General features: G+C 42.2%; 2 protein-coding genes across 10 annotated transcripts in view; both read right to left on the reverse strand.

Moving 5' to 3' along the window:
• Positions 1 to 20,000, reverse strand: part of chfr (checkpoint with forkhead and ring finger domains, E3 ubiquitin protein ligase) — a 262,229-nt gene extending 242,229 nt beyond the window's left edge. The window contains exon 1 of the mRNA XM_083979476.1: positions 19,993 to 20,000. The gene's annotated coding sequence lies outside the window, so the exon portion shown is untranslated. The remainder of the gene's footprint in view (positions 1 to 19,992) is intronic.
• Positions 1 to 27,920, reverse strand: part of fbrsl1 (fibrosin-like 1) — a 275,251-nt gene that overhangs the window by 215,402 nt on the left and 31,929 nt on the right. The gene's annotated exons all lie outside the window — the stretch shown is intronic.

Here is a 27,920-nt window from a genome sequence, read left to right on the forward strand (position 1 = left end):
ACTGAAAGAAATGAATTTTTATTTGGATGGCTCTGAATGCGGGATAAGTAGGAGCAGCCACAGGAGGCTCAGCTCAGGTGCAGGTCAGGACAAAACAATCTAACCTGGGTATTGTATTACAAAGGAAGACTTTAGTTTTTAAATACTTATGTAAAGCTTACGGCGAGGCTAGCATGTGAAATTTTCTTCGAAATACAAAAAATACAAAGCTCAAATCACCCAACTCTGCAGCTGCATTTGTCTCCACATGTATCCTCTGATGCTGCTCTCAGACCCGGCAGATTCTGCGTGAGATGGCCTCCGCCCAAAAACTCCTTCACCACCGGGGTGTGACACCCATCCAGTGACACATTCCCTCCATCAAAACTGTCTGCCAGGACGCTCTGCATGAAAACGCTTGCCGTGCAGTCACTTTATATGGAGGAAAATGTGTCCTTAGCCTCCAAATCACTCACACTGCCAGGTTTTGCTTCAGTCTTTCCACGGGGCATTATGCACAGAGCAGTGGATCAGCATGCTGTGTGCTAGTTGTGACTGTCTGTTTACGTTTTCACAGGGAAAGCTGGCAGCCACAGTGTGTCTGGGCCTGCCAGTACAAGCCCAGGCCTCAGCTGACCCGGATTTGTGTCTCTTTACACAACAAAACTTTTTACAGCTGCTATAAAAAATGTAATATCTCGCACACACATACTTAAGTTCAAAGACCATCAAATAAAATGAAACATATCTTCGCTGCCTCTCCGGGGAACTGCTCTTACCCTCATCCATTCAGTCTCTCCCAGCCTCTCACGGTCTAGTTAATGACACCAGGCCACAGACTTTTAAAAGGTCTATTCCCTTTATGTCCAGCGACTTAATATTCAAACTGTCTTATAAAACCGCTGCTGCCAATCCTAGCCCCATTTTTCAGCCGACTAGCACCTCATTTTATCCCTATTACATTCTGCCCGAATGATGTAACCCCACCTCCCATCCCCAGAGTCTCTCTCACAGCCAAGGAAGTCATCCATTCATAGCGATCTGCCGCTCTTATCATAAATACCTGTGTAGTTGACCCTGGCCAGACCTATTGTTGGAGACTCGGGCCACAAATCAATGCTGCACAGTTGGACAACGCTCACATGCACCATCACTTAAGCCAGAAAAGTAATTTCTCCATATGTAGCTGCTTTCCTTGCCCTGGGTCAAATCATTGAAATGTTAGCTTTAGACTGCTGAGAGCACCAGATGGCTGGGTTTTGTTCGCTACAGTAACAGTATATTCAATTTGACAATTGTAATCTAAACTGGCCCGGTGTGGTTAAAACCACTAAGGACTATTTCCAAATATAAAGACTCTGAAAAGACACATTTCAAGACCTTGATCTTTGAGACATCTTCTCTTACGATATTAAACCATTAAAACAGAATGTAAATCCCAAGTTGGTGGTTCATTTGTCAGCTGCTTGACATTTAACTTTCTCAACAACTCATTACTACAGTAAAGATGTCCTCTGGGGCAACAAAACACATTACACTTCAGTCTTTAGATCAGTACGTCTGAAAGGAATACTAGCATAGAAACTGCAAACAACCCACAATGCAACACTATGCAACATGTTTGCTCCATTACACAGAGCAAACATAAGTGCCTTCATGGCACGGTGTTGAATGGTGGTGCAATCTGAGCCGGCATTGCTCCTACTGCGTTCCTACTTACACGTCTCACTGTGTATTGAAAAAAGTGATACAGAGGCATAACAGTGAGAATAAACAGTCAACAAAGGTTGATCCACTGCTGAAGATGTCAGGCTCTGAAGCTGCCCAGCGACAAAGGCAGGATCTCCACCGTGAAAAGAGCAGACATGTAATATTGATTGTGCACTGCCAATTCAAGATGTGTGAATACCTGACCTTCCTAAAAGTTAACAGCACAAACACAAATTCTCTCTCCACCACAACTCTATCCTGCTGATTGTTCACAGCTCACACAAATCACCATCTCACCGAGTCTGTTCTCTGTGTTGACAAAGAATAATGATGATTATAATCACATTCATCCCGATTACATTCCCACTCGCCGACTCCCCAGATAAAAACAATTTAACCTTCCTCTCCTCTTTTTATGGATTGGAAGCAGCTGACATTACTGTGACATTTACCTCAAGTCAAAACACTGCAGCTTTCTGGCCGTCCTTTAAAAAGGAAACTCTCCTCTATCCTCCAGACTCACTTCCTTTAAATGTTACCTACGTTTTCTGGGGGAGGTTATACACACAATAGCGTTTTATCATTCCCTCTGTGGAGAGGCAGCATCACTTAGATCCAGGAGTCTCTGTGAGGCTTGTTAAAGCTGACTTTAACAGGCATCTTACATGCACCATATAAACAGCATCGCATGCAGCTGTAGATCCACATGATTCACTCATATTGTTGTGTCGCCCTCACAAAATCACAAAATATAGGCTAAAGGGATAGTTCAACATTTTTGGCAAATTGGCCCATTGCCATAGTCCCTATAGTTTTAGGAGTAGGTTTGTTACCTTTATTTGTCAGTGCAAGCTATTTTTATAACGGCCGAGCCGAGCCTGAGCTGCTCAGAGCTACGCTACTGAGGCTAATCAAATACACAATCCAACAACTCCAAAACGCTCTGGTGGACAAGTTGTGACCTGCACATTCACCACGCTATGAGATAATACCGGAAAGTTACGAGACGAGTTTTCGAGGCAAATGCAGAGACTGCTTGCGGGAAAACTGCCCCTGAAGGGAACGTGCATCAGCAGTTTTGCATGAATTTACCTCGAAAACAACTCTGTCTGGTAACGTTGTGTTATTATCTCATAGCGTGGTGAATGTGCAGGTCACAACTCGTCCACCAGAGCGTTGTGGAGTTGTTGGATTGTGAATTTGATGAGTTTGATGAGGGAAACCAAGAAATCCCATGAGCCTCCGTAGCGTAGCTCTGAGCAGCTCACAGCTCTGCTCCGCCGTTCTAAAAATAGCTTACACCGACAATTAAAGGTAACAGACCTATACTGCTATGACTATAGGGATTATGGCAATGGGCCAATTTGCCAAAATGTTTAACTATCCCTTTAAGCCCCGAAATATCAAAATACACCACAGACATTTCTTTAATAATTCTGTCAGCTACTAATTTCTTTAGATTTTTTAAATCTATTTTTCCAAGATGTGATCTGTCAGTGCAATAATATTTCTGCTGGTTCAAATACAAGTTCTACTTTTTAGCCTGATTATGTCTCATCAACTGATATGTTCAATTCTATCAACTTTGTAAAAGTTGTTTTTATTGAAACTGGTTGAAATGTTCTTGCTGAAAAGAAAATAGACATAAACATCATCATTATCATCATCACCACCATCATCATCATCCTCATCATCAGCCAACCCTGAATGATTTTCATAATATTTTCAGCTGGAATGTGAATGTCAGTCAGGGTGAACGTAAATATTACAACAGGAGGTGGATTGTGAGGTTTTTTTTTTTTTTTACTGAGAAATCTGATTGCAGGTGTTAATGTAATCCATCTGAGCTATTACACAATCAGGATGGAAGATGATATGGGTGGCAGGTGGGGGGCGGGGGGTGATGGTGGTGGCTGCTGGAGGAGCAGACACAGGCTTTGGCTGACTGCTCCACACATAATGAGGTCTGATCCAGGAAGGGAATCAATGGTGATGTGACAGCGGGGGTTAAAGGTCAACACGACCTCCGACTGCGTCACGAGCTGTGTGTGCATGTGGCATGGTTTGTGTTGGAGCATGCAGAGGTGTGTGTGTGTGTGTGAGTGTGAGTGTGTCTATCGGCATGCTACTATTCTTGTCATTTGTCAACCGGTCAAAAAGGTAATTACTGTTTCGAAACATTGACTCATTACAATATGAAGACAAATGGCTTGTCTGTTCCGCCTGAATCATTGACAGCATAATAACAGACCATCTGCCCCCCCGAAGCACTAAGTGGTATACATTCATCATACGGTACACAGTGACTCTTGTAATTACATGACACCGGCTCCATGTTATTTTACTAACAAATGAAATGAATGGTGATGTCTCTATTAGTGAAAGTTACAATAATAGAAGAGTATGTAAGATGACCTTTCAGACACACTGACAGGAAGCCAAACAGTAATTAACTGAGTCTTCTCTAATCATATTTAAATGTCCATGTCAGGACAGTCGAGGTATGGTTAAGAATATGACCACAATCAGGCATTTGTTGCTCAATAAAAAACAAAACAAAAAAAAACCCTGCTGCTGTCTGGCTGCAGCCGAAGTCACGACTGCACCAGAGATAAGTTTTTGGTCAATTTGCCAGGGGAGCAGAGGGTGAGTGAGAATGACTGGCAGCCTGGAGAGGTGAGGGCACCGTTTGGAACTGATGTTGAAGTCAGTGACATGATGTATAAAACTCTGTGTGTGCACCTCACCTCACCAGTCTTGCCCTCCAAGAAAGATTAGGCAGGAATGCTGGCAAACAGTGTATGCAACAGTGTGCATGTATGTGTATGTGTATGTGTGTGTGCATTCACAATTGCATAGATTTGCGTGTGTTATATGCATATGTCAGCTTTCTGTCTGCCTTCATCTCCATCTTGTCTGCCAATCTGTCAATCAGTGCATGTGTAGCAAGAGCCCAACACTTCTCTGTGTGGGTTGCAGGCATCTGTCTGTCAGTAGCTGTCTGCCTTTCTCTCTGTATTTTCATGTTTGTCTCTCTGCCAAGCTGCCAGTCGGACGTGTTTGCAGAAAGAGAGGAGCCATCTTTCTCCACTGAAAGGTTCCCCACAGAGAGAAGTGAGAAGCCCAGCTATCTCAGTGGGTATTTGTGATTGCCAGTGGAGTGATAAGATGCCCCCAGGGCAGCGCTCTGTGCTCCGGCAGGCAGGGATCTTACACTGCACTGATGAGTGCTGTCTAGAAGCTTTATCTGGGACAAAAGCGGCCTTGTTAAAGCTCAACACCAGTGCTTAAACTAGCCGTGAAGAAACAGAGGGAGAGGAATTATGGGGGAGCGGGAGGAGAAATGTCTCCGGCTGAATATAATTACCTAGTTCAAACGACACTGAATATGGTAAGTAGTACTTATCTCAGCGACCTTCCCAGCCCGCGCATTCCACTGTCATGGAAACTTAATAGAGAGAAAGCTGGGCAATCAAACTGTTCTATGCAGCCGTGTACTTCATCTGTAATGAACAGTAGGTGATACATGAAGTGCAGTCCAGACACAGTCAAAATAGCTCTATCATATTATCAACTTAATGCCACTTATACAACAGCATGTCACATTTTATCCTTAAATACACAAAGCAATGTAAAAGAGAAGTACTGGTTCAAAGGCCCATTAGCTGACGGAGCTGAGCGCTGCACAAATACATCTGACTGGCACTGAAAAGTAAAGACATGGTTTGAGCTGAAAATGGAAATTGCCATATTATATATACTCATCCGCACAACAGTCAAAATTGAAAAGTGTGTATTTGTGAATGTAACAGACAGTGGGCTGGCAGACATATGTGTCAGCATTCATCAAAGCACCTCAGTTGAGAGGAAGCATTTAGCTCTCTACAGTATCTCAGCCTTGACACCCCTGTCGAGTCTTGTTATCTGTCTTGTTATTCTGCAAAATACCAAAACCTCAGAATATATCACTGAATATATTAAACTCATAACTTCCTCTGCAGTTTTGAATGAGATTCACACATCTCTGTGCCACCAAATCATGTCAAAGACCATTTAACTGAGATGATGTGTCATCAGTGAGAGATACTAGGAACAGTCTGAATGCAAGCCAAGAAACACTCACATACTTGGCTGTATACACTACAGTATAGCATGGAGCCATGAAAAATAGCAGCAGTGCAGTAATGACACACTCATGTACACCATGGAATGATGGGATTCACACGATACCTACATAATGTCTGCCGCTTTCTCCACTGATATCAGTATCAGTATCTCAGTATCATGAGCAGTGTAGTAACTCCCTGATGTTGGAGGCAAACAGAAACTCTGGTCACTATTTCCTCCTCTAATGTTTATATTCATGACTTTCAAACTTGGAAGTGCAAGTTCACATCTTGACAACTCAAGTGTCACAAATGTACTCTAGCCATCTTTCTGAAGCACAAGCTTGGTAAAGCCGAGCCCTTCAGTTCCAAGGAACATGATGTAGTGAATGTCATGCATCTGAATCTTCAGTGTTGTCATTTCGGTTGAGGGGAAATACATGCTGCTACATTCACTTGTTATTCTTTCATCCTGGTTGAAACTATGAACAACCACAAGGACCTGGTTATACATAAAGTCATTGATTTGAGGATATGGAAAACGTGTATTTCTGTAAGTTAAACTGTCATAAAACTTTTATTAAAGCAGAAGTAAGTGATATATTTGTGTTAATATAAGTCTTAAATAGTTATATCTTCCGACAGCAATCACTTACATAGAGTGTTTGGACTGAAACACGGGTCTGTCAGTCCCTCTGCTCTGCTCTGAGCCGAGGAGAAAACATTTATCGTATCCTACAGTTTTTATCCAATGAGGAGAGAGAACGGCATGCAGGGCTGTGTGTGCAGCCAAGGAACGCCGTGAATGTGGTGACGTAGGGACGAGGACTGTTATGGTGCGTTCAAGGCAACTCGTAACTCGTGTTTTTCCGACCTGTGAAGTCGTACCAGTTCGATCTGGTACGAGTTCACGGGTCAGAAGTTACGAGTGGCCGTTATAGTGACTTTCACCGGTAAAACAGGTCGGAAAAACACGAGTGGGTTGCCTGGAACGCTACAAAATCGTAAGTTGTGACTTGAAGCTGTAATTTACGGTTTCAAAAGCCTGCCTGGAACGCAACATTAGCCAAGACGACCGGATCGCTTACTTCTGCTTTAACTTTTAATCAACATGCAGGTAAAACACATGTTACTCTGATGTGTTTTCCCTTGGATTTCCCTTTAATTAAGATTGTTTTCAGACCTTGTATAATGCAAAGAAAACAAGTTGATATTCATTTTAAAACAACACAACACTACTTTTTAAATTTAGGAATAGTTTAGAAATCAAAATTGGTGAAATAATCCCAATTTTTAATCGCAGCAGTGTTTTTTTTATTTATTTATAATCTTTCTTCCTCATTAAATATGATTTGGTTGAGGTGATCAGCTAAGTAGAGTGAAGTGTGCTTGTGTTAGAGTTCAATAGACACTGGAATCGATGGCTGCCACACATGTAGAGAAGATGATTTATTAAGAACATTTTGGAGTGGTCTCTTTATTTTTTCCAGAGACAGATACGTACATACACATATATTTCATTTGTCCTGAGTGGCTTGAATGCCAATCACTGTTTTCCTTATGACATTATCAATTGTTGATGAGTTACAGTTACTAGAGGCGGTTGCTGCACAGTGTGTATCTGCCTCTGTGTTTGTGTGTGTGTAAGTGCTAAGGGGCAGCTGGCAGGTTAATGAGCTCAATAACAAGCCTGCAGAAAGCCATTCACCCCTTATTAATCGGAGACTCTACTGTTTGTCCACACTGCTCGGTGGGCCTCTAAACAGCCAATCACAGGTAGTCCAAACACTGACATACAGCCAAATAAAAAGCTTCTCCAAACACGGTGGCGACAGTGAGGGATCAGGGCTGAGAGGATATACTGTTTGCTGTACAATCATTCATCTGGAGTTAAGTGGCCCCACATGTCCGTATAACACCAACACGTTTCCCTTCACACTGATAGCAGACAAAGCATACAATGAACCTCGGCAAGTGAGCTCAACAACAGCGCTATCGTCGAGACGAGGCGTGTTGCATCAGCGCCGCGGCCTGCTCATTCAGAACAGACTATCATCAGTTTTTACCGCTGATTACATCATTGAAGTTGGGGAGATTACACCGTTGTTTATGTTCCCATTGCGGCACTACAAATGAGAGGCTTGGAGCTTCCAGCTGTGTATCTAATAATGCAGTCTGTTTAGGATGCTCATCTCCTCCATCAGCCTGCCTCTTACATGTTTCAACAGCTAACAGCACACGGCTGGCAGTTTACATCAGGCACATAATAGGGGAAGTGGAGCCAATATGTTAACTGATGGGTTCAGACATTGGCGGGGTGTGAAAAGCTTGGCACAGGAAACAAGCCTTAAGAGTTTTCTCTTTTCAGGTTGAGGTGCTCTGTGGGTCTTCTCTTTGTGTTGACATCAAGCAAAGTGGTTTGCCATGACAGCAGATCATACAGACGGAGTGGAAGCAGTATAATCGGAGCAAAAGGCTGTGTAACTAAAAAGATTGTCTACAGGAAACACAATAGGCCTTCAGTACCCGAGAGTACATTAGCTGAAAATAGGCCACAGGCATTTTAGTCCATAAAAGACGATGTGAAATGAAAATCCTCCTGCAGCAAGGCAATAACGCAGCTTTTAATGACAACAAAAGGAATCAACAAAGCACGCAGTTCAGAGTATACTCTAATCAGCGCCAAGTCGACATCGCTCAGATCACACAAGACCATTGAGATTCTTTATTTGACACAACTTAAAAAAGCAGAGTATTTTTCCCTCTAATATAATTTAATTACAGTGCTGTCTGCACAGAGCTGCCATATCAGCTCCCAGCCTTGGCAAAAAACAGACAGTAGCTTAATGTGATTAATTGCTGCTTTTCCTATTTCTATATGGGAACTGTCACTCAGCTATCATGATAGGAAATTGAGTAAATGGTAGAGTGGCATCTCTCTGATAGCTTTGTTACTGATCCAATCCACATGGCTTTAGATATGACATGCCATTAGGGACCAGATTAACCTTTAAACATCTGAATGAGGATATTTGTTTCAAAGAATTTGGAGCTTTTTTGGAGTCAGAAATAACATCACAGGCAAACACACAACACATCACAGACAAACATACTGAATGGATAAAATAAAGAAATCCAATGACAATGATATCACATTCCTTAAGCCTCAAAGTGATCCAGTGTGTGTGTGGGAGCAGCACTGCAAACACAACTGCAAAGAGTATGAATTAGTTAAAGAACAGGCTAAGAATCAAAGAGGAGCCCACTGCCAACTCACAGTCTCTCTCCTGTTTGCCTCCTCCAGTTGGAGTCTTGTGTGATTCTAACTTACAATATGATTATACCATTAGGCACATTTTTGTTTTGTATCATAAATAAAGAATGTCATGTTAACATCATTAAACTGCTCCGTATCCATGCGCTTCTCCAGACCAATGTTTATTTCTGACAACAAGGAAGAGAGAGAGTCTAGCTCCACTGATAAAGCTGTAAGAGACACTGAAGTGTTGTTGGTGCCACACCATGGATCTACTGTGACACTTTCACAGTGAGGCAACAGTCAAGCAAATTGCCTCGCATCCTAAATACATAGCTGATGTCTTCACAGAAATCCGTCCTTTGAAGATTTGCTGTAGCTTGGCTGCTGAACATGCCCTTGTCTCTGCAGCCTGGCGTCTCCAGCTCTGTGCCTGCCTGAGCTCGGCGGTGTGAACACAGGTACACAACAGTTTTATATTAGGCTGGATCCCTGTCAGGCCTGTCACTACACCTCTCTGTGGCCACGCTCCTGCTGCTCCTGCTGCTGCTCAGCCTCTCCCACAACAACACTTACACTATTTCACACTGCTGATTTTTATTGCACTCAACTACTATACTTGTGACTGCAGCTTATTCTGATCTCAGTCTGAATAATGGCTCATGTAAAACTCACAGTAATCCACACATGAAATGATCACAATTAGACAAAATATGGACCTACGCCTCCAGCAGAAAAGACATTTATCAACTATTCAAAGGCACATTTAAATATGCCTATGTGCTCTTTTTGCTGAGTGTCAGATGAGAATATTTATACCATCTTCATATCTGTGCATTAAAAATGTAGCTGGGACTGAGAGACAGTTATCTTAGTTGTATTAGCCAGTCTAGGCCCTCCCTAGCCTCACGTCACCAGGCTCTACAGAGAGGAGAAGAGCCTGGTTTCCATTCACTCTGAATTTTGTCTGGATTCTGGTTCTGGTCTAGAAAAGAGTTCACCCCAAAAAAAACGTATAAAATAGACAATAACTTGTAATACAGTTAAATACAATAAAATAAAAAGGTTAACTTAATGGCTCAAGGATTTTCTTGTAAATTATACTGTTTAAATTAAAAAGTTCCACTGCATTTTTATTAGCTTGGTGCTTTTATTTTGACGGGAAAGGCCTGTCTCTCTCGCCCTGGTTCCGGTTGCTTACCAGAACAGCCACTAAACGGCCCCAGACTAGGGGTTTTTATACAAAAATGTTATACAATATAACCTTCATATTGTACAGACAGATATTAGAGTTGTATTGATATATCCATCAAACCCGCGGTGAGAAAGTCCATCTGTTTATTTTCTAACGTAGAAGTACTCCTTAAACATTAATGTGCACAGAAACACAATATATTAACTATTACTCTGAGACATCGTATCAAAACTGAATGACTTAATACAGGCAGCACTCTTATTCTCCTTTAGGCCCATGCTGACTTCACAATAAGCTGTTTAAAGACTGTGATGGAGTGGAACACTATAAATCGGATTAGTGTAACTCAGAGCAATATGCTAATCTTTTAACAATTACATTTTTTACAATTACCATTCACTTGTAAATACAACTCTGCTCTGAAATCATAGCTGGAAGGCAGAGTGACTCATGAAGCCGTGAAGAACAGATCAACTGCCCTACAAAACAGCTGTGGCTCACTTGACATGTAGTCTGCCTTCTGTCGGCTGGGTTTCCTGAGCAGACCTTTCAATTCCCCTTTCCCTCAGCAGCCTGGGTAATGAAAGGCCATGGCAGGCTAAAGGTAGTAGTGGGGTTTAAACATTCCTCTTCCTCTCTTCCCACACACTGAAAAGCAAGGCGAGCTCGACTCTCATGGGCTTTTCTTTTCTTCTTCTTTTCTTTTTTTTCCTTTTTCAAAAGCTCTATACTCTCAGCAGCCACATTCATCAACAGGAATGTTTGGTTTCAAAACTGAAAGGGCTGCTGCTACAATGGAGAGCGCTGCTGTTTCCCTTGTGGTGAAATTAGTTTTCCTTGTATGCAGAGCTATTGATACATATAAGCTGCTGCTGGGTTCATAACCTACTGACTCAAAGAAGATCGGCTTGACAAGGGATGGCAAACAGCAATTTCTGTATGAGGTTAGGTTTGATGTGTTTTATTGAATAACCAAAGCTGGTCTGAATAACGTTTACCGCAACAGAGGGAGACACAGATCAATCACCTCTTAGAAATCAAAGAAAACAAATCATGTATCCTCAAGCTCTTTTGGGATTTTTTTTTTTACTATGATGCACTTCCTCCAACCCTGAAAGCTTGTGTAGGTGTGATTATAGGAAACAATGCAGACGATCCATTCCTGCTGCAGTCAGCAAATGTATTAAGTAAACTGCATGATCGCTGTGGCCATCTGAGGCTTTGATGTGGGAATCATGAGGCTTTCATGAGGCTCCTCCAGCACCGAGAACCGACAGGCTTCCTCTATCACAGAAGAAAAGCCGGGAAATTTGGCTGCATCACCTTTGAAGGTCTGAGATGTAAACTCAACCCAACAGGCTGTGTGTGATGTAACAGCTGTGCAGAGGGGTAGACACTGACAAAGATTCAAAGAGCACTCCCTCTTAAAGCACACACTCTGTCAAAAGATTTGAAGTGAAGCATCTGAGGGTAATGATATCTTGTCCAATTTTAATAATGAAAGTCAAAATGTGGAGGGCAGAAACGATGTGCCAGCGATATCTCTCCTAACGCCTGGAGCTCTTGGTGTTCTCAGCCCGATGTGGAGCCTCAGCTGTAAGATGCTTCAACAAGCACTGCCTCCCGCTCTCAAAGAGGCCTCAATCAAGAGGCAACAATGGCTGCCCAAAGTCATTCCCACCCCTTCAATGCTCCTCTTAAAAAAAAAAAGGAGGCTGCCATTAATTGCCACACAGCACATTCCAACCCTGGCAATTACACTCTTGTCTCGTGTCTCCTGCGCCGCCTGGTTCAAAGAGCTGGGTAGCGGAAGTCCTTCTGGTGCTAAAAGCACAGCAATATCCTGACAATGTCTGGCCTTGAGTGGCAAAAGCCTGCAATATTTATCACAGGAGGTAGAGAGAGTCGTTCAGTGCCAACTAGACAGTAACCCCCCCCCCCCAGTACAATATACTGGAGGAGGGAACGAGGATAACACAAGGTTGCGGTTTGGAGAAATTAATTCCAGCTGCTACAGCCACTCGTCAAGGGGTCAGCATCTGGGCTATTTGGAAGGAGCAACGCAAAAAAATAATAATAATCTGTCGAAGAAATAGATGAGAAAAAACTGTAATATAAACAACAATCCAATCACTCCTAAAGGTTGAAAACTGGGCAGTTCGCACCAATTCGTTTACGTTTTCTCCCCTATCACATTCAGCCTTTTCCACTGCTTGCCTGGAGGGCATCTGCCTTTCCCTCCCACTGAAATTCCCCAGCAAACTAAATAAAAAGAAATACCAGAGAATTTGTTCACAGTGGTTGTCTTTCGCCTCGGGCTACAACATCCTCTGCAGCCACAGGTCAGTGTGGGGTCAATGCTACTGAATGACAGACAGCTGACATGATCACCAGGAGCAGAAATGTCTCTTTATCCACAGAGCACTTTTCAGTATTGACCATGGACTTAAGCTAAATAGGCTAAATAGCATTAACTCATTTATCCTTTCCAAACAGAAAGGTTAATCTGCCATTTCATTAATTCTGTCCGATTTATTTATCTACAACATATACTGGCAGACCGACCTTTTATGGACACTTGGACTTGGAATCAAACCTCAATACTTTTTGAGTATCAAAGTGTCTCCATAAGACAGAGCTTAAAAAAACGGTAAGTAGTTATTTCTAGAGTCATACTGTAGTGACAAACTCACTGATTATAATCAGTCTCTGCAGTTTGTGGAGCATTTTATCATCTTTCAGTGTATTACTTTGCCTTTATGGCCTGCAGCTACACAGTTTTAGCTCCTCTCGCCGCTCTCATCAAAGTTGTTTCCAGGCAGTTGTGAAAAAAGCTGTGATAAACCTACAGTGGCAGTCCAGCACCAAGGCGCCAAAAGAGGCTAAAAAGAGAGAGAATACCGCTGTGCTGTTCACCTAGAGGACAGGACAAATTCCAAATGAAGGCCAAGGGGCTGCCCTGTGTACGCTGAATGACGTGTCAGTAACTAACTGTTGGTTGACAACTGTGATGCTAACTTGAAAAGATGATAATATGCCAGTTGGCCAGCTGGTATCATGCCATAATGCATCATTGTACTGACACCTGAGCTGTATGACAAGCCAGCCACAGCAGATGTAGAAATAACACGCCATATAACATATACTGGCTGGACAGTGGACACTGTGGCTTTCACTGGGCAGTGAACTTCCTCCCATGTAAATCTGCTGTGGGTTTGGGATGGAGGCTACTCTCTGCAGTTGTAAAATGCCAGACATCTTCTGATGTTTCCTGCCTTTGTTACAGACAGGACAAAGAGGTGATCATGGAAAAATGTGCTTTGCAGATCACTTGGGGCTTTTCAGCCCACTGTAAACCCTGTTCCGTTTCCTCAATCCTCTAAGCCTTACCACATGTACTCTTGTACCATACAAACCACTAAAGGCTTCCCTCATACTTGTCCAGCCACAGTTAATTCAATCTGGTCCTAATCTGTGCAGGGTCCAGCTCCTATGCCCTAGCAGTTTGCCATGTACCATTAAATAGAGGAACAAGCATCTTGTTGATCTGCCTAATGTCAGCGTCCAGTGGTTCATTGCTAATTCCTATCATTAGTGCATATTGATGGCGAGCAGCTCGGGGAGAGCTCCTTCCAAAACCAGCAGCCAGGGACCAGAGAGGAGGAAATGAGGAGGGATTGATGGTCACTTCCTGCATCGCTCACTCTGCTCCAGAGGCAGCTGACAGCGGCTTCCTGTGGTTTTCTGTCCGCCAGTGGGAGAGAGGGACAAACAGGCAGAGAAAGAGAGTGCGAGAGAAATGGCTGGTGCTGGACCGCTCCCAGTGTTCAGCAGTCCTGGTAGCAGCCCAAATCCACTTCAGGTTCAGCCAAACGGGGCAGAGGAAATCCATCAACTGTGAACACATTAGTATTGTCTATTTATCTTGCTTTGATCAATAGGATTAAAGTTGGGACATCCATTTTTCTCCAATTAAAGTCATTGATAAATTACCTATAAATCTTGCCTCTGGTTGCTGGAGGATGAAAAACACATTTATTGTCACAAATATATCTTTGACATTTCCTGAATCTCTCCCGGTGCTTCTTTATTAACTGTACAAAAGATTCAGGGACTATTGGCAGTCTTTTCACAGCCTTCATTTAAATGATAAATGCTTTTATTGTTAATTTTTTTCAACAATTTAACAAGAGGCCAGGAAGAAACTTTTGGCGGCTGCGTGATTAATGTGTTTCCTTCAAGCTGAGGTCTGTTCGGACCAAAGGTTGTTCATAAAAGAAACACTATAACTGAGGCTGAGCTGCGTGTTTTCACAGTTCAACAAGATTCAGAGAGTGTTTAGTGTTGTGAGTGAGTTCTTTGACTGGAACAACCAGATCATTGTGTCTTCGTGTTGAGGATTCAGACATGTCGCATTTTCTACTGTTCATCTCATTTTCAGATATCACAATTTCTGAACATTACTTAGATGCTTCCTTTCAACATATCTGATTTTTTTTTCTATTTATAACTGAAGTCATTTGATAATATTGAAAGCTGCACAACACATTTAAAATGATTCAGATATTTTTAGCATATTTAATAATGGATTAGATCCACCCCAATTCCTTCTGAAACCACATGCCTGAATCTCCAATGGATAACTGACTAATAATGTTGAATGAATGATATCATACAGCATGATCAAGCTAGGTAAAGCCAGCGGCGCCAGAGCAGAAATGATGAAACTACTGCAGGAAATGACCTTGAAATACTTGTGAAGCAGGCCTCAAAATACAGCAAATCTAATCCTTTCAAAAGAACTCAGCATTGTGTCAGAGACAGAAACGAAAAAAGCAAAACTGCCACAAACAGTTGGTTTGCTCACCGTGAGAACGGAGTCAGGTTGCACTTGCAGCTTTAACCTTTCTGCTGCTCCTCTCATGTGGCTCATGTGGTTATTCATCAAACAGCAATTAGAAGAAGTGATTACATCGACAGAAAGTTAACAGAGCAGAGAAAATAAATTCACATCTGTTAAACTTCCCATGGAGAATATTTCCTCTTTTACCCAATGCCACAGGTTTTATTCTGTGAATCGCTGAACGCTAAAAGGTGAAAGATGGGACACGGTGATGACACATTTAAACTCAGGCTCACATTCAAACACTGAAATGCATTAAATGATTTTCAGCCCATTAAGTCCTCCGCTTACCACTGAATATTTCCTCTTGTCAGCTCATGAATTGAAGTCTAAGCCTGACAACTCTGCTGCTGCCCACATCCTCTTTTCCTATTTTGTCTCAGTTTCAACAATCTAAAGCAATATCATATCTTATTCACACCAAGGGACATGATATCCTGGCCAATGCATCTTTGCTAAAGGAGATGAGAGCCTTTCACAATGTAAGCAATCAAGGCTCATGGTTAAACTTTAATGTGGTGGCCTTCTATATAGAGCACAAGGAGGAAACCATCTCAGAGAGCATGTTAAGCGGACCTGCACTCTGCACATTACAGAAGGAGTCAAGTGCTGAGGTTATTTTTGGGTTATTGAGGGCTTTTTGCAGCTCTCTCATGTCGTACATGTCATGTGAATAAGGACCCTGCTTCTCCAGGTATAGTATAGCCTGGTTTCTTGTGTGCAACATCTGTGCCTTATTTCCCACTGAATGTGAACACAGCACTGTAACTCCTGCAATCAATGGTTAGCGCCCGGAGCAAAGTTTCTCCCCTTGAAGAGCAGAGGATGATTCCTAGCTCTTTCTGTAATCCTCCAACATTAAACCTCTCTATTGTTAACACAGCTGCACACTGACAGAAACCTAACTGGCAGATCTGATGATTACCGGCTGAAATGAGAGTGATAAGGAACTGAAGCAGATAAGATCTTATCATAAGATACTGTACGTGCATTTCTTCAGGCAACATGCCAGAGGGGGGCAAAGTCATACCTTATTAGTCTCACTGTCAAAACCACTTGCAGCGCCGAGACTCTGTTAAAACACAGCGCTGACTGCTGAGTGCTGTTTGAACTAATGTATCAGTCCCATTTTACACAAACAACAATGAACACTTACAAATAGCTGGCTGCCGTAATGAAATGAGAAATGTCTTTTTTCGCCTCGTCAGCCTATTCTCTGAATCTCATTAGCGTATTTCAGAACACATTTCCACAAAACGATTCTATTTTGCAAAAGCGGTGCTGCCAACAGCTCTTTGTCATACAAATGCATATGCAATATACTTCATACTCAGAGGGCTGAGTGACATATACATCAATTCTTTTTAAACAGATCCCAAAACAATCATCCACCACTACAGTAATGGAAAGCTGAATATATTTACTATGCACACCTAAACTAACTCTGCTCCAGCTCTGCTACTGTACATCTGACGTAATTAAAGGACAATTCCGGGCAAATTCAACTCGGGGCTGTATTTTCATTAACATTTTAGGTCTAAAAGAAGGAAACAATTTTTTTCCACAGACAGCGTCAGGTGGCCACTCAAACATGCACCAAGAAGTTTGTTTACTTCAAGCAAGTCAAGAGTTGATATTCCTGTGTTTATGACACAAACAGGAGCTTCCCACTGCACCTGAACACACCGAGCGTCAACTTTGGTCTTGCGCGAGACTTTGAATTAGATCTAGTTTTACAAACATGTCGGCTTGCTTGAAGTAGATAAACTTCTCGGTGCATGTTTGAGGAGCCATCTGACGCTGTCTGTGCAAAATTGTGGCTTTGAGGGATGTAAACAGCCTAAGCAGCGGAACTTCCATCCGCTCCCATTCATCGCTGCCATGGCGATGCGGGGACAGACACAACTACCGCAAAACAGGAGCAATTAAACTGAAAATCTTCAGATTCCTTCTTTTAGACCTAAAATGATAGGAAAATACAGCAAAGAGTTGAATTTGCCCGGAATTGTCCTTTAAGCTGTCATTGAACTATTATGTATTCTAGCACTTTGAGATTTTTTTGTTAAATATAAAGTGCGTTACAAATAAAATGTATTATTATTATTATTATTATTATGTAGGATCAAACATTGGAGAACAGGTCAACTGATCAGAGTCTTAAAACCAGATTGTAGTGAATGAATATTGTGTGTTAGGTATCATGTGGCCAATATACTGAGAAGATACAGAAAGATAAAGTGTTCAGGTAGTCAAAAGCCCAGAACACATAACACCACTTCAGTGTCCACACTCCAAACCACAACTAAACACTCCTTAAACGAACATCCCTCCACTTTCTGAACAACTCTTTACATCAACTCCAAACTCTGCAACAACTTCCAAACTGACGTGACAACAAGTGAACTGACTTGTGGTTTGGGGAAGTCTCTAAAAAAAAATCTTCTGTGTCTATATCAACACCATGGCTACATCCTTGGAAGCAGTGAGTCACTGCCCTGGAGGTAGTGAAGCACAATGAGCAGTTGTTGTTGTGATGTTGTTTTTAATCATATGCAGGGCTGAGGATCCTGCTTTCCTTCATATATTTCCTTATGCAACATTTCCTTTCACTCAGAAAAGAGTCCAAAACCAAGACCAGACCAAAATGAAATGCCATCACCCTGGAGCATAGAACTCTTGTTGTACACTGCCAATCAAACATTTTTATTGAAACTTCAACATATACAATAAAATGCCCCAGGAATAAAGGTTCAGGTCACCAAAAGCTGAAAAATCATATGAATTGCAATGAAAACAGGGATTTTAACAGTTTCCTACACCAATGGGTGTAAGTAAAGCCTGAAAACTTAATTTGCGAAACCCACTGTCGAAGGACGTAGTACTGTACTGTGTATTGCAGAATAGGGAGACAAAGAAAAGTAACAAAGGATGACAGACTGGATGGTCAAGGGTTCATCCTACAGCAAGATAATGAGGCAGAGCACCAGAAGGTGTCCTGACATGATGTAAGACGAGAACAGTCTCCAGACTTCAGCTCTGTGGAGTTTGTCAGTGATAAACTGGACAGACGGTGAAAGCTAAGAAAGCTACAAATACAACAGTGTTGGGCCGAACTTTCGGAGTATTTCATTTTCACGAAACAACAATGTAACAAGTGTGTTTGGCTGCTGAAGGAGCCAAAAATATGATAAAAACCTTCAAGTTCACGATTCAATGATTCCTAGAATACTGAACAAAGTCGATTTAGATGACAGCTGGAAAAACGGAGGTGCTCTAAACTTCTGACTGGAATTTTGTGGATTACAAACTCGGACTTTGAAGCTGAGCAGGTTTCATTCCTGACCCGATGTCATCTGAAATATCCATTTCTTTCTAGCATACAGTATGAAACCAAGCATCCAAGCAGAGGTGCTACAAAGCCCTTGTAGCCCCAGCAGCTTGCAGCGTAGTAAAGCCAGCAATCTGGCAAATACAACAGTCCTGCATAGACGGGGTCAAGAGGTCATAATCATTTCTACGAGTGACATCTGTATGAGCTTAGCTAGAGCGGGCCTACGTGCTGCAGCGTAACCAGCCGCAGCCCGGTCCAGCTCATTGTATCTGCAGAGCCCCACAGCCAGGCATTAGGAAGAGCCCACTGTGACTCACTCAGTTAATGGCTGTTAAGTTTTTATTATCCCAACCCAGCCTGCTCCGAGACAAGATCAGAGTCGCCACAGGAGGAGTCCCCGGGGACGACTCCTTTCCCCCTCCTCTCCACCTTCCTCTCTGCCTCCCACAACCATGATAAATGACTTCACACTTTCCACCCAACAGCTGTCTTCTTTTTACTTCTTCTTCTCTATCAGGATTACTGGGGCTGAGATTTTACTGGGAAGACTTGCCAGATATACTGTATGAGGCGTTCAAAAAAAAAAAAGAGCAAAGATCACTTGGAAATGAGCAAGTCCTGGTAAACAAGCCCCTTCATACTGGAAAAGAAAAATGTTGTTTCCCTAAATTCACAACAGGCAGTCTAAACTCTCCATTTTAACTGTGACACAAAGCTACATTTTTACACTTTTCACATACAAACTTTTCATTTTAACAGTACTATTTCAACCGAGCAATTCAACACACTTTTCCATACTTGCAATAGTTTTCTTCCTCCCCTGACTGATAGAGGCAAGTGCTGCTTGTAGAGCGCTGGAAAAACTATTCTTCCTCAAACTACTTCTGACATCCATGATGACACTCACTGAGCCGGGATGCTGTAAGAGTTCTACATCAGTTTTTTTCTTTTGTTTTGTTTGGGGTTTTTTTGTATTTTTTTTTTGGGGGGGGGGGGTTGCCTTTAATTGACAGGACAGTAGAGATAGAAAGGAAACGGGGAGGCAGAGAGATGGGGAATGACATTGAGCATAGGGCACAACGGGGTATTTGAACCAGGGCCGGCTGCAGCGAGGACCACCACACCTACACCTGTTCATTCAGGACAGATGGAAGATATGGTATGTAATGTCCCTACCTGCGACTGTGCTGTATGTGTTCACATCCAAATAGACACTTTCTCCCTTTAAGAGTTAAGTCTAATATTGATGTATATTAAGGCTAATTACATTCGTTGTTGTAATTGAATCAGATAATTATTTAATCAATTAATTAATTCAAAATACTATGAAAATGTGCCATAAAATCTCTCCAGAGCTGAAAGTGGCCTCTTTAAAATGACTCAATTTGGTCACAATTCAGTTTTTGATTATTTGTAACAAAGAAAAGCTGCACATCTTCAAACTGTAATCAGAGAATGACTGGCATTCCTTAATCTTTTGCAAAATGACTTCACTGTTTAATTCATTATCACATACAGCTGCAGATCAGAGTTAGTTGTGTCTGTAGTGTCAACTGGTGAACTATTGCCTTGATCATTTAAGCTCTAATGAACGGTGGCAGGTTACAAAACGGTATGCACACAGTAAGATGTGATGTGTTAATATTCACGTTTAGTCTGAATCTAAAAACGTTATTATTACATAACCAACCTTGTATTAGTCTGCAGTTTGGGCTGCTGGCAATATCAGTGACGCATGGCTTTAATTTAGACTGCACCAATCTTGCACCTGCTCTAATTCCCTCCGGATAAAAGCATCTGTTAAATGTGTAAGCACGCAAGATCTCCAGCATTACATAAATGACTTGCTGCAGGACTATACAGTGTCTTCTAGCTGTTTAATTTAACCTCAGCCTTGTAGCAAAACACAGCAGCATTCCCCGTAGCACAAAAGCATTAGTCACCCCAAATGACTGAGCTCCTCCAGCACGAAGATCAGATCAGTGACAGAGGACTAATTCTGTCCTGTTAAACTGTTGCAACATGTGTGAGTATGATAGCAGCACATTCTGCTGCTCTGTCTGACAGAAGACCAGCACTTCCTGCTGCCAGTGCACTCTGTGCTGACTCATTCACTAAAAAAGCAGAGACCTACAATTCCTCTAAATGCTTACCTATAGTATAGCTCTGGAGAGAGGCTGCAACAGCTCCTGGCTACAATATAATCTTTCCACCAGCCCAGTGAGTGCACTGCTTTATGCTGCTATTTTGTGCATGAACACTTCATCGGTTATCTTTGAAGAGTTAACCTTTTCAGAGAGATAGAAAATGTTTCATTGGTGCGGCTGCAAATAACCAAGACGTTCTCAAAACTGCAAATGGGCTAATCACTCTGCGCCACCAAGCTGATTCAAGTATTCATGCGTATAAAAATACTGAGGATTTAAACAACCTGGGCTCTCAGCGAGAGTGTCACACATGCAGATTTGCTCCACTCTCCAAGACTCTACTGAACAGCTGGAGTAGATATCTTGGTATGTTGGCAGCTCTTTGTGTTGAATAATAAACAGCCCAGTCATATACAGAGTTTTACAGGTTAGGCTGAATGAGGGAAGGACATGTTGTGTGTTGCATTCCCTTACACTTGTTTAGATATCAAACTTAGCATTGAAAAAATGAGTTTGAAAGAACATATGCAAATGAGCTGAGGTTTGTTTATCAACAGTACGAAAAGTAAAGGGGAAAGAGATGATGTCAGGAATAAAAAGGCAAACGAAAACATCTACAGCTGCGGCTGTGTGGACTTATTAGTGCAGAGCTGAAGTAGACACATAGTCTGTGTGTGTGAAATAATAAAAGGACGGAGCAGAGGTTGAGCTTTGTGCAACTGATGAGCTGCAGAGATGAAATAATGTAAAAAATGACACGGTTCCTCGAGGGCTCAGGAGTGATGCAAGAGTCCAGAGGGAAACAGAACCAAACACATCCAGGCATGAGGATGAGCGATGGTTGGTATTTAGGAGACACAATATAAAGCAGACCAATGTAATACAACGCAGCTCAACAGAACAAATGCTTCTTTTGTTGAGGCTTTTTGAAACTACCACAGAGGGAATGACAGGGCTTGTTTTTGAGAAAGCAGATTGTGTTCTCCTGCAAAGACTAAACAAAAACCGAACACTAGAATCTGTTGTTGCAGTGCTGTTACAGTGGAGTCTGTTCATCTGTGACTACCCAGAGCATGTTTTATTGATGGTAACATAACTTTATCATGAAGAGACAAGCTGAGAAAAAAAACACTGCTGTGGTGTTCATTTACTCTGTAGGACATAACAATCAAAACTTGAGGATGCTCAGTGATTTAAAATGACCATACATGTAGACTGCATTGCATTACTGTAGGTTCAGTTAGCTCATACTTTATTCATCCCAGAGGGGACATTTGTTTGTCACAGCGGTATAAAAGAGAAACAGGACATTTGAGTACTAGCTAAATAAATAAATACATATATCATAAGCTATATAACATTGTACAAAAATACACAATACATAAAAATACTTAAAAAAAAATACTGTGCTCTCTGCCTGCTGGATGGAATAACCGATTTAAAGTGCTTGTTGGTAGACAAACAAAAGATAAAAGCAGTGAATCACTCTTCACTGTAGTTTATCATATGGGTCTGTGTTTTTTGTGTAGAGGAGCTGCACCGTCTTGGATTCCCACAGTATAACACTTTCTTTTTACTGCTAAAAAAAAAGAGAAAGGGAAATCAAGACTATCTAAACAAGTGGAACTCTTTGCCCTCGAGCGTCGGCAACTTAATAATGTTTTTCCAAATACATAGTAAAATATAAAAGGTTATTTTCCTTGAACACTTGAACTGTGACAATTCTGCTGCACTCTGTTCACAGGTACACAGAGCTGCTCCCAACAAGCAGCTTTGTAGAAAAGAAAAGAGGAGGGTAAAAAATGATTAAGATACAGTCTGAGTAAAGCTGCCTTTGGTTTGTAAAAAGGTCAACTCAGCAGGAAGGGGATTAGCAGATTCACTGAGCAGGACCAGTTGAGTCTCTGAACCTGATGGGGGGGATGGTGAACTCATTCAACGCCAAACGTTAAATATGCATTTCACTTTATCAGCAGTCGGCATGGAATGGGCCATACATCTGCAGATTTGGAGACTTGCTTTTGACAGTCCACACAGGCAGCCAAGTGGTTCAGTGGGTTTGAGAGCATAGGTAGCCTCTGCTGTGTAAAAACTAAATATGTTTAATCAAGTGGAAATAAAAACTCAGTGGAGGTGATTCAATGGAAAAGCTTCTGTGTACATGTCAAATGAGACTCCAGAAAAGCCGCCTCAATGAAAAAAGAAAGTCTGCCAATAATGGAAAGCGAAGAGGAAGAGAAGGTAAGGGTGAAAAGAGTCAAAAGCTTTCATTAAATTGTTTTTGAAAAATACCAAGCTCTCTCAGAGAAGATAAAAGCAAGCGGAGGTCTGGAAGCCGACATTTGTTCTTGGCCAACAGATTCATTTTTCAAAAAGGAGGACTGCATTACAGAAAGAAAAAAAAACATGCTTTGCAATTGCAACATTTTCCACTACACCCCCTCTCTCAATTACTACATTCCGGAGAGGCTTCAGAGCCCATCATATTGAACAGAGCCGAGCTTTACTGTACATGGCAAGTCGTGGAATGGAGCCACTGCGGGCTGCTGAGTGTATTCCCATCCCATCCCACTAAGAGGAAATCTTCAGGTCTGCGGTAGCCCTGCACAATCCAAACACACTCCTGTGGGACTGCAGCGGGGTGAGGAGGTCGAGCCGTGTGCTAATTGAACCCGTTGCAAGTGTTATTGAGGCGAGGAGAGACAGAGAGAGTGATATGTATGTATATGGAACGGCAGAGGAGGCTGGTATTTGATGTGGTGATGTTGTTTTTGTGTTTTTGTGTGTGTGTGTGTGTGTGTGTGTGTGTGTGTGTGTGTGTGTGTGTGTGTGTGTGTGTGTGTGTGTGTGCTTGTGTCTGTAGCAGTTTGGCGGGACCCAGCTGGTCTGGGGGCAGGGCGTGTGTCTGGAGGAAGGGGGACAACCTTCAACAAGACACTGACCTACGTGACACTGCTGGTCCTTGGGGAGCGCCGTGTCACCAAGCCAAACACACTCTGCATGTGTGATCACGGTAATTAAATCCAAGCAATTGGTCATGGGTCATTGAGCACTTCACGGCTAACATGTGGACACCGACAGGACAGAGCAAACATGCAACAGGGACATGGTGAGGACAATAGAAAGTCTCCCAGCTGAGCTGTCAACAAGGCAACAGTGAAACTAGTCAATTATTTAAAACACAAAAAATCTTTTTAATTTCACTGAGTCCATCACCAAGCATTTGCTTCTTCCTTGTTTCTTTCTCTGGTAACTAGTTATGGCCATCTTTAAATATTGTTATGTTTATATTTAGAGGCCACAGGATAAAGTAATGAATTTGAAATTATTCAGTAGATTAATCAAGAATTATAGAAAAACAGCAACAGAGTTTCTGGAGCTGAACAAATGCAATCTAGGACCTTTTGAATGGAGCCAGTTTCTCTAACTGTGTGCTGCAGCCAACGCATTGATTATTTTCTGATGATCTTTCTAACTGGAAATTGGAAAGAATGGAACCTTCAGATATTTTAATTAGAACTTGGTGTGTGATAATTATCAGTGTGTTAACAAGCTGGAGCAAGTGAAAGTTGAAGGTGGCGATTGCAATAACAGCTGTCGCTGGTAAATGTACTCAGCTGTAGCTAATTAGCCTATTGTGAATCTTACTGTATGACACAAACTTGACTGTGGTTGATACAATCTCTGCATGTCAGAGTCTGAAATGTTTACACTCCACTAAAATGATTTTGATGATTATGAGTTTGGTTCACTGTTCATGGAGCAAGCTGGTAGCTCGACTGCTGTCAGGTAGAGCAGACATGCAGCTGGAGGACAGTTTTATGACAGATTTATGTCTCGCTGTTAAACTTTTAAGCTCTTCATTAATGTAGTTTGAGGCTAACAGTTTCAAAGCTTCCAATGAAACCTGCAGGAACCGGTCTGTCCTGTTCATTGGAATCTGATTTTAGCATTAGAGGCTAGCTACAGCACATCCCCAGGGGGAGGCGGTTTTATTGTTAATGCAGTAATTACATTTTTATATATTCAACCATGATAGCAGCATAGCTTTACTAATGTCAGTGTTTATTAGTTGGTCAATTAATATTTATTGAATGAATTATGAGTCAGGGATTCCGTATGGCCATAATTAACTGTAATCACTGTGTAATTATTCCTCCTGAAAACAACCATCAGGTCAAAATCATATTTTTTTTTATAACAACTGACTTCACATATATATGTTTCATATGTTTTTTATTCTCACATACTGGTAATAAGACATGTCAGCATTTGCTTCCAGCCTCACAGGGCAGCACGGCTGCAGATGAGAAATTTGATGACACCATTACTACGATAATATAGCTGAGGATGGGTGAGGTACATGTATAAGATCTAATAATACATGAAGTACAAGTCAAGTCCAGATTGACACAAACACTGTGTCCTCTGTCAAAGACCACAGGAGTCCACTACAGGGACAAAAAAGGCTTGTTGCAAAGACTACTGTATTTCTAACTTATGGCAAAATGGGAATTAAAGGTTATGTAATATTATTATTGAAAGTTGCTATCATAAACGCTGCTACTGCTATCTGAGCAACAAGCCACCAGTGGTATTGCAGTTATTTTTTGTCAGTTGTGTTCGACACAGAGACGGCAGCTAAGTGATCCTGCTCTGGAAAAGACATCAGCAGTGTCTGAGAGGGAACATCTCTACAGAGCACTTTACCTGAAGGCACACTACCAGAACGATACAAAGGAGGTTAGGTAAGCAAATGCCTCTGTTTGGTATGTACCAGCCTCACACAGCACAAGTCCCTCTACACTCCCAGACACTATCCTCAGCCTATAAACAATGTCCCAGGGAAATAGAAAAGCTGTGTTCCATCCCGTCTTACTCACTGTAGCCAGTAGCAGCAGAGCCTGAGTGATGCTCTCCTGGCTCTGACAAAAGACTTTAAAGCCAGTGTGCAAATCACCCCGACTCCCCCCCCCATGTTTGCCAACAAAAGCCAATTGTGGCAGCCATAAATACTTACAGATACCAGCTTAACAAAAGAGCTTTGGTTTCTCTCTGCTGCCCCAATGAAAATCTATGCTCCGTGAGACTGTCAAAGTGCATTCAGTGCTTCTTCACTGTCTTAACCTGGAAGAGTGGATGGTAAACAAGCCCCTTCATTGACATGCCAAAATTGCTGAGGACATAATGTGACTGCAGATTTAGTGCTCTCAAACGTGCTATTATTATACAGAAATACAAAAATTGACTTTTATGCTTGGCTTCGTGGGGTTCTGGACAATAGAGCGCAGTGTATTCCATTATAACGACAAACGCCACTGCTGGCCTCGCAGTCCTAAATCGTCAGGCCCGGAGAACAAAACAAGCCTTTCAGAGGCTAACTCTGCAAAATTGATTATTGCTTTCTCTTTCAAGTGGCACTGCTGCTTTGTGACTTGCACATGACTTGGCAGGAAAAGGACAGCTGGCTCTCCATTCTGGGTCTTATTCACATGACTGGTGTCCCACAAAGGAGGCAGGCTGCAGGGCTGCAGACTGGGCTGGACTTGACTCACAGAGCTGGACTGTGGGGTAAAGCACAACTGGATGATCTTAGGTTTTCAAGAAAGGACCAGCACAATTCTCTGGTGACTAGCTGAGAAATAAGAGGTAACAAACTCCTCAAACTGATAAACTGTGTGAATGCACATATAAAGGAATGACCGCAGAAAACAGCTCAGGTCCAATAAATGGTTTCAGCTTTCAAATGTAGCAGGAAGTAATATGTGTTCCTCTTTATGAGCTCCCTCTAAAAATGAAATCAGAGTTTTATGCCTCCTCTCACTATTACTGCTCGGAAGACAAAGCATAGCCTTGAGCCTTTGGTGAACCAGACTTCAGACTCACACCCACTCATTATTGTCATCCAGGCAACTCAATGCTCATTACAGGTTATGTGATATTTCACTTCTGCTCTGTCTCACAGCGTGTGCTAACAACCCCTTTAAACTGATGGAAAGCTTTATTGAGTATCTCCTTGAAAAGACCTGGTGTTGGGTAAAGAATGCACATCTTTACTACGTTTCCTGAGCTTTAGCTAGCCTCACTAAGCGTGGCCTCACAAATCAATGCACGAGTCAACTGCATGCTTGGAGAGAGCTAAACAAGAAAGCAGCATTCCCGCTGTCATATAAAATCACACAACTTTCCCATTGACCTCTATAGGCTGGTGACTAATCAGACCCACCAGCGAGAGAGAAAAAACCAAACCTCGGTTATTACTGGAACAAGAAAACGAAGACATCCGCTTGTTGCTCACATTTGATATTTGCGTTCTCGTCTTAATTTCCAAAATAATTGCAGTTCTCGTTGTTGAGCGGCATGCTGCTGCTTAGCCATGGGAGGCGGGAAATGAGTTGGAAGCCAGTCCTTTTAATTATCCTTCAAATGCTTCCTGCGCTCAGCAGATGTTGGGCTGCAGGGCAGGCAGCCGAGCAGCAGGGCTCCCTAACACTGCACACACAGATCAGGACTTGGCTGCTCACTCCCCTGCTCCTCGGGCTGGGTGGTATACTGTATTCTAAGGTAGAATGCTATGCATCTCTGTGACGCATTTCCACATCATCAACACTGATTTACTGCTTGTTGCTGGGTTTTTTTTTTTAATTATCCCATCAATTCCAAGTTGCAGCAGACAAAAACTGACAAATGCTGCAAATAGAATACGATGCTACAAAGAAAAAAAAAATTGGGGGTGTTTTTTGGCTTTCTAAAAAAAGCCAAGTATGTGTATAGTTCTGAATGTGTTATTTCAGATTCAAGAAAAGAACAAATCCCCGTCCTCAACATGGCATTGTTTTCTTCTCTTAGCCTTTTTGTGTTCTTATTACTCATCTCCTCCTACATGCAGCTCTCACCTCTTTGTTTGACTCTGCTCGCAGCCTCTGAGTCACCCTGGTCCTTCAGGACACATCTACGTTCCCACCACTATCAGCTCCTTGTGTCTTGTGACGGTGGCGCCCAGCGCGTCGAGTGGGAGGAAAGTGGAGTGGAAGAAACGGATTGAGAACACAGAGCAGATGTGTCTAGAGCAAATTGTATGACTTCACCTATCAAGTGTAATAAATGTGCAAGAGAATATCTGTTACACTAAAGCTATGGACATACTGAGGTGTGTTTCTAAAGACAACTGATATCATGTACACACCCTAGACTGGCTAATTACAGTAAATCAAACACATAAATGTCTCGTAGCCGAGAGGCAGACTTGTTCCACAAGTTCTGTTGCATCTTTTTCCCATTGAAGGAGCCACT

This window comes from Trachurus trachurus (genome assembly GCF_905171665.1).
Source record: "Trachurus trachurus genome assembly, chromosome: 9".
Taxonomy (NCBI): Eukaryota; Metazoa; Chordata; class Actinopteri; order Carangiformes; family Carangidae; genus Trachurus; species Trachurus trachurus.